Source organism: Cyprinus carpio, chromosome B16 (genome assembly GCF_018340385.1).
Source record: "Cyprinus carpio isolate SPL01 chromosome B16, ASM1834038v1, whole genome shotgun sequence".
NCBI classification, from domain to species: Eukaryota; Metazoa; Chordata; class Actinopteri; order Cypriniformes; family Cyprinidae; genus Cyprinus; species Cyprinus carpio.
Window position 1 is genome coordinate 29787617 of NC_056612.1, and position 10000 is coordinate 29797616.

General features: G+C 36.9%; 1 pseudogene; it reads left to right on the top strand.

Annotated features, from left to right (window-relative positions):
• LOC109075020 overlaps positions 1–10000 on the top strand; it is a 22961-nt pseudogene that overhangs the window by 10865 nt on the left and 2096 nt on the right.

Sequence of the window (10000 nt, forward strand, 5' to 3'; positions counted from 1 at the left end):
CAGAAACATCCTCCATGACAACTAAAACTAAATAGCCAAAAAAGAATAAAAACTATATAGACATAAAAGAACTAATTAAAAAGGACAAAACAATAAAATTATTAAAACTTTAACTAAAATTAGAAAGAAAAATATATATAAATATAAAAATAAAAACTAATTCAAAGTAATAGTGACAACTATCAATCAAAAGACAATAAATATTGTAATTCCAGAAGGTTTAGGTTCATCTTTTTGACCAAGCTGATCACCAGGTTGATCATGATTACTGGATTAAGATTTTGAAAATATTTTTACTTAAGAAAATTAATCAGAAACATCTAATTATTCCCAAATAAATAAATAAATAAATAAATAAATTATGTACAGTTTTTCTTAAAATAAGATTTTTTCAAATTATAAATTACATTATGCATTAGTATACATTATTAAATTAAATTATTTAAACTACATCAGCTAATGCACTTATAAAGATAACAAAGCTGTCAAATGTCAGAAGTTTTGCATTTAATGGCAAAATGTATTCAAAATGCATCAGTTATCTTCTACAAAGGAGTGGAAGAATATGTTAAAATACATCATTTAGTACATAAACACAAGTTTATTAAAAAAGCTTGTGTGTGTGTGTGTGTTCAGCTGCAGTAAGAGCAGAATCATCTGCTCATGATTACGTTTTCTTCTGTCTCTGGATCATAATTCTGTGCTTGAAATCATTAAATAATCTCACGCGTGTGAAAACAGATGGATGTGCTGTGGCTCAGATTCAGACAGCACAGGTGAAGACTGCACACAAACACACATGAGGTCAGACAGAAGGAGCGCGCTCGTGAATGTCACTGAATAACTCAAACCAGAGCAGCCGGAGGACATACAGAAACTCATAGATATTTAGTGAGAAAGTGTGACGTGACAGAGCCAAGCAGACACTATCTCTGGCAGCAGCAGGCTGTGATTAGTCAGAAACACTGAGCAGATGAGGTTGATGGTTTTCTCTCGGTGTTTCTCAGGCTTCCTGAAGTCTCGTGACCGAACGCAGCAGAAGTTTTACACGCAGCTCACGAAGACGCAGATGTTCACGCAGTTCATCGAGGAGTGTTCGTTCGTCAGCGACCGTCACGGCTGCCTCGAGTTCTTCGACGAGTGTGTGCAGAAGGTCAGACGCTCACCTGCAGTCACCTGACCGCAGCGGCCAATCAGATCGCTCCTGTAACACCTGTGTGTGTGTGTGTGTGTGTCAGGTGGACGTGGAGAAGCCGGAGGACGTGCGTCTGATCGACCGTGACGAGTGTCACAGCGGGGAACACACGGTGTTCATCATGCCTCCGGAGGAGCCGCAGGAAGCTGACGGCTCGGAGTGTCCTGCACACTACAGGTGTGTGATCATCAGTCGTGTTCGTTCATATAAACACTCTCAAACATCTGATATTACCTCCCTTCTCAGCTGACGTCACTGAGGTTAACCAGTATTACCAATATTAATTGTAACCAGTGTTGTATTGGTTAATATTAAGCAGTTATTGTTTGAGGTTACTGTAGGTGAAATCCAAAGACAAACTTTTCCTTGACAAAAAACCAAACAGGAGTTTTCCACTGGATTTCCTTTTGGATTATTAAGACTAAAATAAACAATTTTAAACTAAAAACAGTCAAATAATTAATTAAATAATAAAAAATGTCGTTAAAATAATTGAAAAAAACTATTAAAATCACTTACTAAAAGTAATTCATTCATGAAGATGTAAAATTAAAATAATTAAAAATAAATAAATAAATAAATAAATCATAAAATGCAAAATTGAAATAAAAATTAAAAAAAAACAAAAATGATCTGAAAACACTTACTAAAATGAATTTAATCATAAACATATAAAACAAATATAAATTGTTTAAATTTATTAAATCAGTTAGTTTTATTAGTTATTTACTTAGTTTAAAATAATTAAATCAAAGAATGTAAAATTAAGATAAATTACATTTTAAAGTACATTAAAGTAGAAAAGATTTTAAATTGTAATTATATATTACATATAATTATATTATATAAATATATATTTCACAATATTACTGTTTTTATTTTTTTGTATCAAATAAATACAGCCTTGGCAAGGAGAAGAGGTGTGTGTGCGTGTGTGCGTGTGTGCGTGTGCGTGTGTGTGTGTGTGTGTGTGTGTGTGGTGTGTGTGTGTGTGAACTACCAGTTAAAGATTTGAAGAAAAAAAAGATATAGGTATATACAGTATATTGGTGCTGGAGAGACGTCAAGTACAAACGGGGCACATGATGCTGGAAAAGAAAGAGGAAGTGATGGAATTTATATAGCACAATTAAATACAATTTACATTGTCCAATGTGCTTTACAATATTTAAAAAAACTGATAAACTAACAACAATAAAACCACAGTACAAATATAGATTTGAATAAAATATCATAAAATAAAATAAAAATAAGTGCTTCACCAATTGATAATGAAATACAATGGAATGGTGCATCAGCATGTGTTGAAAGCCTTATCAAACAAAAATGTTTTTAACTTGGATTTAAAAACAAATAACGATGAGGCCACTCTAAATGAAATGGGCAAGTGATTCCATAATCTAGGGGCGACTACAGAGAAGGGCACGGTCCCCCCCTACACTTCAGTTTTGACTTCAGGATAGACAGGAGTCTCTGATTTGATGACTGGAGTGATCTAGATGGATGATGCGCAGTCAATAGAGCACACAAGTAAGGTGGAGCCAGACCATTTAAAGATTTGTAAACAAAAAAGTAGTTTAAACTCTATAATGCACTGGGAACCAGTGTAAAGAACGTAAAATTGGTTGTGATATGATTCCATTTTTTTGCACCCGTCAAAAGTCTAGCGGCCGCATTTTGTACTAATTGTAATCGCGACATTGCTGCATGACTAATCCCAACGTAGAGAGAATTGCAGTAATCTAGCCTTGAAGAAATGAATACATGTATTACTTTTTCGAAATTTTTAAAAGAAAGAAAAGTCTTTTCTTTTGATAATAGTCTTAGCTGAAAAAAGCAGGATTTCACGACTAAATTTATTTGCCTCTCAAATTTCAAAGTTTCATCAAATACTACACCCAAATTTCTCACCCACGGCTTCACACAAGAAAGACAGACCACCCAAATTTACTTTAGGAATGGTAGAGAAGTTTGACGGTCAAAATAAAATAATTTTTCGTTTTGCTTTCATTAAAATTCAGAAAGTTTGAAGACAACCAAGTCTTTACTTCATTCAAACAGGCCATAAGAGTTTCGAGATTATCTGACGAGCATTTTAAGGGCAGATAAATTTGAGTGTCATCAGCGTAAAAATGGAATGACAGCCTGTGTTTTCTAATAATAGAACCTAGTGGAAGCATGTATAAAGAAAAAAGAATGGGGGCCAAAATCGACCCTTGAGGTACCCCACACGATAACACAGCCTTACTAGAGGAATATTCTCCAATCCTCACTGAGAAGCTTCTGTTTGTAAAATAAGATATAAACCAGTCCAGTGCACTGCCAGTAAATGCCTGCACACTGTTTCAATCAGGCAGTAAGTACAGAGTGATCTACTGTATCAAATGCAAATGCAGCAGTTAAATCTAAAAGCACAAGAAACTGCATAGTCGCCAGAGTCAGAGGTTATTAGTATATCATCAAAAACCTTCAGCAATGTAGTCTCTGTCGAATGGTGTTTTCTAAACCCAGATTGAAAAGTTTCAAAAATCGCATTATCAGTTAGGAAGCTTTGTAACTATTTTCTCCAAAATTTGAGTCACAAATGAAAAATTGGAGATTGGTCTAAAATTGGCTAACACTGTGGAAGACTGGCTAGACAGGACTATAACACACTTGTGAGTTTTTTTCATGTTGTAGAATAAATCTTGACCTCGTTTCAGATATTAACATCCCCAGTGAGCTCATGAGGAGGGAAACAGAAGTACAGAAATACCCGTTTCTGGGTTTTTTCACTCTATAGTAGTGCACACCTCATGATTCTCTCAAAATACATTGCAGAAGAACACTGAGTGGATGTATTTTTTAATTATACCATGCTTAATTATAAACCATGACATCAGACAGAAACACAGATCACTTCCTCTTCAACATAAACCAAGTTGACAGGGGGTTTTTGGTTCTTAAGCTATTTTTGTTAACTAAACACTTGTTTTGTGTCTCTGTGTGTGTGTGTGTGTGTGTGTGTGTGTGTGCAGCTACGACACGTTCCCGGTCCTCCAGTCGGATCTGTTCGATCGGCGGCAGGATCAGCTGCAGACTCCTGCTAAAGGAAGTGCCCCCAGTAGCCCCGCCCCCGCCGCACCAAACAGGGATGACGTCAGAGATGATCTTACTACAGGGAGAGAGAGGGTCTGTATGACTTACTACTGTCCTTCTGCACTGACACACTGTTTCCTGTTTAATACTGCAAAGCTGCTTTGACACAGTCTGTACTGTTAAAAGCACTGTAGAAATAAAGGTGAGCCGTTACGATTTTTCGGCTAATGGTTGCAGGCTTGCCTTCTAGTGGCTTTGACAACGGTCAGGTCAGGGGTCAGAGGTCAGCCGGCTGATGATGTCTGCTGTGTGTGTGCAGGAGATAAAGCTGGCACAGAAGAAGGCGCAGAAGTACTCGACGGTGCCGGAGATGTGGTCCAAATGCCTGCTGGGTCACTGCTACGGACTCTGGTTCATCTGCTTACCAACATTCGTCAGAGCAGAGAGCAATAAAGTCCGAGCGCTGCACGCCGCGTACGAGGTGCTCAAACACATGGAGACACGCAAGGTGGTGCTGCCGGACGAGGTCAGAGACACACACACACAGATTTTGAATCGATCTGTATTGTATAATGCACTAGTGATATGATGTAGATGCAGTAAGTGTGTCGTAGTGTGTCCCACTCCTGATGTGTATGTGTGTGTGTGTGTGTGTGTGTGTGTGTATTGTATATTACCGTATCCTCATGCAGCTGTGTGGTCAGTACGGTCAGCCGGTTCTCGCGGTCAGAGGTTCTGCTGGAGATGAAGCGGGCGGGAATCACACCCAACACCATCACATACGGATACTACAATAAAGTGACCCACTTCATATTAATGAGATCACACAGGGCTTCCCAAACTGGGCTTTCGCGAGCTGATGAAAAGCTGATAATTCACTAAATTATAAAAATATAAGATGCAAAAGCAATCAAATAATTAATTATAAATATGTAAAATTAAATTATGTAAATAATTTGAAAAGAAAATTCTCAAGAACATTTTACTAAAAATTAAACAAAAATCTAAAATTTAAATAAATACAAAAAATTCAATAATTACTGAAATTAAAATCTAAAATTATGATAAAATAATTATAAGTGAAAAACAATCAAAAAACATTACACTATTTTTCATATAATACAATGTAATATTAAAATAATTTAATAAAAAACAAAAAATGTACTAAAATTAATTAAATCATAAAAAGTCAAATTAAAATACATAATTTAAAAAACAATACTAGAATTAATTAAATCATAAAATGTAAAATTAAGATAAATGTTTTTAAAATCAAATCAAAGTAAAACACTTACTAAAAAGATGACGGTTATGTTTAGCTGCATGTCATGTGAGCATTAATCAAGAGAACATGAACATGTGAATGTGTTGTTAAATTACTGAAACTTGAACTCAGAATCTAACTTAAGCTCAGAGAGGTTCGGCTGATGAAAATTTGGGAATCCCTGATATAATGTACAGATGAGAGTCTTCTCTTTACTCATGCGTGTGTTTTATTCTGCCATCTGTAGGCGGTGCTAGAGAGCAAATGGCCATCCACCAATCAGGGAGGGCGTCTTCGCTGGGCGAAGCTTCGTAACGTGGTATTGGCCGTGGCTCATTTCAGGCAGCCAATCAAACAGCAGCAGAGGAGCGCCTCATTCAGCAGCCGTGCAGGTCAGAGACGCCCCGCCTCCAGCACGTGATTGACAGCAGCGTCACATTCTCACATTCTGCTCCTGTTTTCAGAAGATGCGCTGTCCAAGCCCCGCGCCTACTCGGCTCTGATTCGTCAGTCCAGCTGGAGCGGGTTGAGTGAAAGCTCGAGCCACGAATCACTGACGAGTCTCCCCAAGAGCAACAGTCTGAGCAGCGTTCAGGCATCAGGAAGCAGTGAGTTACTGATAACTAGGGCTGTAACGGCTGAAAATCGATTCAAATATGTAGTGATTCAAATTGGTTGAGATGCATGTCTGAGGGGAACTGTCTTTAGAAAAGTTTACGTGGGAATTTTCTTTTCCTCTTGCTTCTGAATGATGCATATTAAAGCAATAACCAAGGAAACACTGTATCACTGCTGTTCATAAGTGCAGCGCTGCTTTGTTTACAGCGGTAACCACGGAAACACTGTATCAATGCAGTTCATAAGTGCAGCACTGCTTTGTTTACAGCGGTAACCACGGAAACACTGTATCAATGCAGTTCATAAGTGTAGCGCTGCTTTGTTTACAGCGGTAACCAAGGAGACACTGTGTCATTGCTGATCATAAGTTGTTACAGTGGTAACATGATGCATAAATCTCAATTGAAAAATAATTGACCCTTATGACTGGTTTTGTGGTCCAGGGTCTCATTTCAGTCTTTGTTTGTTTATCAGAGCTGAAGTTGTCAATGAAAGCAGCTGCGCAGACGGCCGCAGCCTCACGCAAGCCTCCCGCCAGCCGCCGAGACACGCTGAGTCCTCCAGGACCTGTGCTTGTGCGCCGCAGCGACATCTGCCTGTCCACCTTCTACAGAGACTGCGCAGAGAACGCAGACGCAGACGCAGACTGCAGGTGTCAGCCGGAGAGGGACAGCAGGTACACAGACATAAAAACAAGCATAAATGAGTAAAAAAATCAAGATATATCCCTTTCAACAACTGTCTGATTAGAAAAAAAAAAATTTTATTATCATAAACTAATTTAATCATAAATGTGTGGAATTAAATGTAAAAAAAAAAAATTAATTTATAAAAAATTCATTTTATTTCTTAAATTCATTCATTATATTTTATTCTATTTAATTTTTAACAAATTAATTTAATCATAAAAATTTAGCATCAAAATAATCAAAATTATTTTTTGCATTTTATTTTTATTTAATTATAACAATTTAATTAATCATAAAAAATTTAAATTATAAATAATTTAGTTTTATTTTCTAGTTAATTTTTAACAAATTAAATCATAAAAATGTCAAATTAAAATGATTTTTTAATATTATATTTTTTAATCAATTTTAACAAATTTATAAAAATCAGTGAAATGTAAAATTGAAATATATTATTTAGAAATAAAAAAACAAGATGAAAACATTGTTTATTAAAACCTGTTTAATAGTGTGTTACTGCTCTTAAACAGTAACTAATCTCATCATTACTCTTCATGGAAAGCAGCTTGAGCAAAGGATGCGCCAAAATACTGATTTACAAAGGTGGGTACCTTCACTGTAATTAGCTCTAATTAGACTGAATTTATTGTGATGTCCATTAGACTCTCAGCCAGGATTCCAGGCCCCCTCGAGATTACTTAAAATCAGTTACAATAATATAAAACAAGCTGTAAAATAAGTTTAAACAAATAAAAATCAAGATATTTCTTATTTTAATTCCCCCCATCTGATTAAAACAAGTAATAAAAAAAAGTAATGCTAAAAATTAAATCATAAAAAAGTAAAAACAGGTAACTTAAAACAATAAAAAAGTACTAAAATTAAATAAATCAATTAAGATAAATAATAAAAAAAATGACTACAACTAATTAAATATAAATAGATAAATAAATAATTTTAGAATAAAATTACGAGCGACTTATCTACATCCAGAAATGTATTGTACAGAAGCTAGGAGTGTCTGTATATGAAAAAAGTAAATACATAAATTAATAAATAAATATACATAAATGCAATTGCATTAATTGCAAATTTGATTAAATGCAAATTAATTGCAACTGATGAAGCAGAAGAAATATTGTTATGGATCATGAGGGGCTATTGTATGAATTCAAAAGGAGCTCATTGCGTGTGTGATTGTTATTGGTGACAGGTCAACAGGTGAGGGTTTTTGTGTCATTTCGCTCGCGTTCTGCAGGTCGGTGGAAGTGAGGGAGACTCTGAACAGAAAGTCGGTGGATGAAAACTACAACAACGTGTCGTCTCCGAGCCGCGGTCTGGCCGGGAAACTGCAGCAGCTGCTGACGCCCACGAGGGAACCGTGCATCGGTGCGACGAGCTGCAAGCGTAGACGACCGGCGGCCGGGAGCGAACGGACACTCACGCCAGAAACCCTCGCGCAAGAGTCAGATGACCGAGAGTCTGCTGAAGGCCAAGGAGCGGCTGTACAACGCCACGTCTGAGGTGACTAGAGCGACACTCTACAAAATGCTGGGTTAAATACAACCCAGTGCTGGGTAAAATGTGGACAAAATTGTGAGTATCTCTATGTCTGTAGAGCTCTCTGTCTGTAGGGAGTGACATTGACATGACGGACATCCAGAACACTGGTGGTTCCTCACAGGAAGTCATGGGATTCTGCACAGGAAGGGGCGGGCATTGAGGTTTGTGACATCTTTGAGTGACAACACTTTTTGGCAGTATTATAGACTTGATTGCACAGGCACTATTGGAAGAATGAAATATTGACTGTTTACTATTGTTACTGTTTGTGTATTTAATTATCAACACAGTGTTTTTTCCTGTTTAAAACTCTAAAGTTGCTTTGACACAATCGGTATAAGTAAGGGATTTTAATGCACAACGTGGAGGCCAAGCTGCCGCGAAGCAAAGTGCATTAAAATAGTTTAATGTAAGGGTAAAAAATGAGGTTATTTTTGTCAGTTATGGCTCGTTAGCTCTAGCATTCTGCCTGCTTCAAACCAGACTCAGAGATGAAATAGTGTGGAAAGATCACATTTATTGAGTAATTTAGATCATTTATTTGAATTAATTTATCAATCGAGAGAGAGAGAGAGAGAGAGATGGCAGTGTGTGTTATCTTTGTCTGTGCGTCTCTCTCTACAAAGAGTGAAGCTATGTTACTTCAAAAACAGCGATTTTACACCTCATTGCTGAGGAAAATATAATGCAGCGATCTAGTATCTAGGCTATTTTATTAATAAAAGTCACTGTGAAGCAGTTAAAAGTTTGTGTGCGTGTGTGCATGCAGTGTAATCTGCAATCTCCGACTCTCTCTCTTTGTGTATGTGTCAAGTCAAGTCACCTTTATTTCTTCAGCGTTTTTAAGAATACAGATTGTGTCCAAGCAGCTTTACAGTATTAAATAGGAAAATAGTTGTGTCAATAATGCAAAAGGACAAATAGTAAACACTATTGCGGAGACCTGGACAATAGATGCGCCCCTAATTATCCAAGAAAAGTAACGCTCCTAGTACTGAGCCTTGAGGTACTCCATACTGCACTTGTGATCGATATGATACCTCTTCATTCACTGCTACGAAACTGATGGCGGTCATATAAGTATGATTTGAACCCTGCCCACTAATGCCTACAAAGTTTTTTGTGAGTGTCTGTGTGAGTGTGTTTATGTTTATCTCTGTGTCTGCATGTCAGGTGCTGATGTCGAGCTGCTCGCTGTGCCGCAGCTGTAATTCTCTGGTGTATGATGAGGAGATCATGGCAGGCTGGTCGTCTGATGACTCTAATCTCAACACCACCTGTCCGTTCTGCTCCGCGCCGTTCGTGCCGCTGCTAAACGCAGAGATCTGTGACCCGGGGCCCGTCGGCAGGTAATGCAGAACTACTAGAACTAACACCAGATTTAAAATACACATTAACTAAAATAAAATTATATTTATTTAAAAAAAAGCAGCATTTCTCATTTTCATTTAATTTACATGTTTTTTTTTTTTTTTTCAACTGCTTACACACAGATTCTGAAAGCTGTCACTCAGACAGAAGAAGCACACACCAAATCTGAATAACCATACACTAATTCTCGACCTTTGACTCAAATTTCAATTTCATAAAACA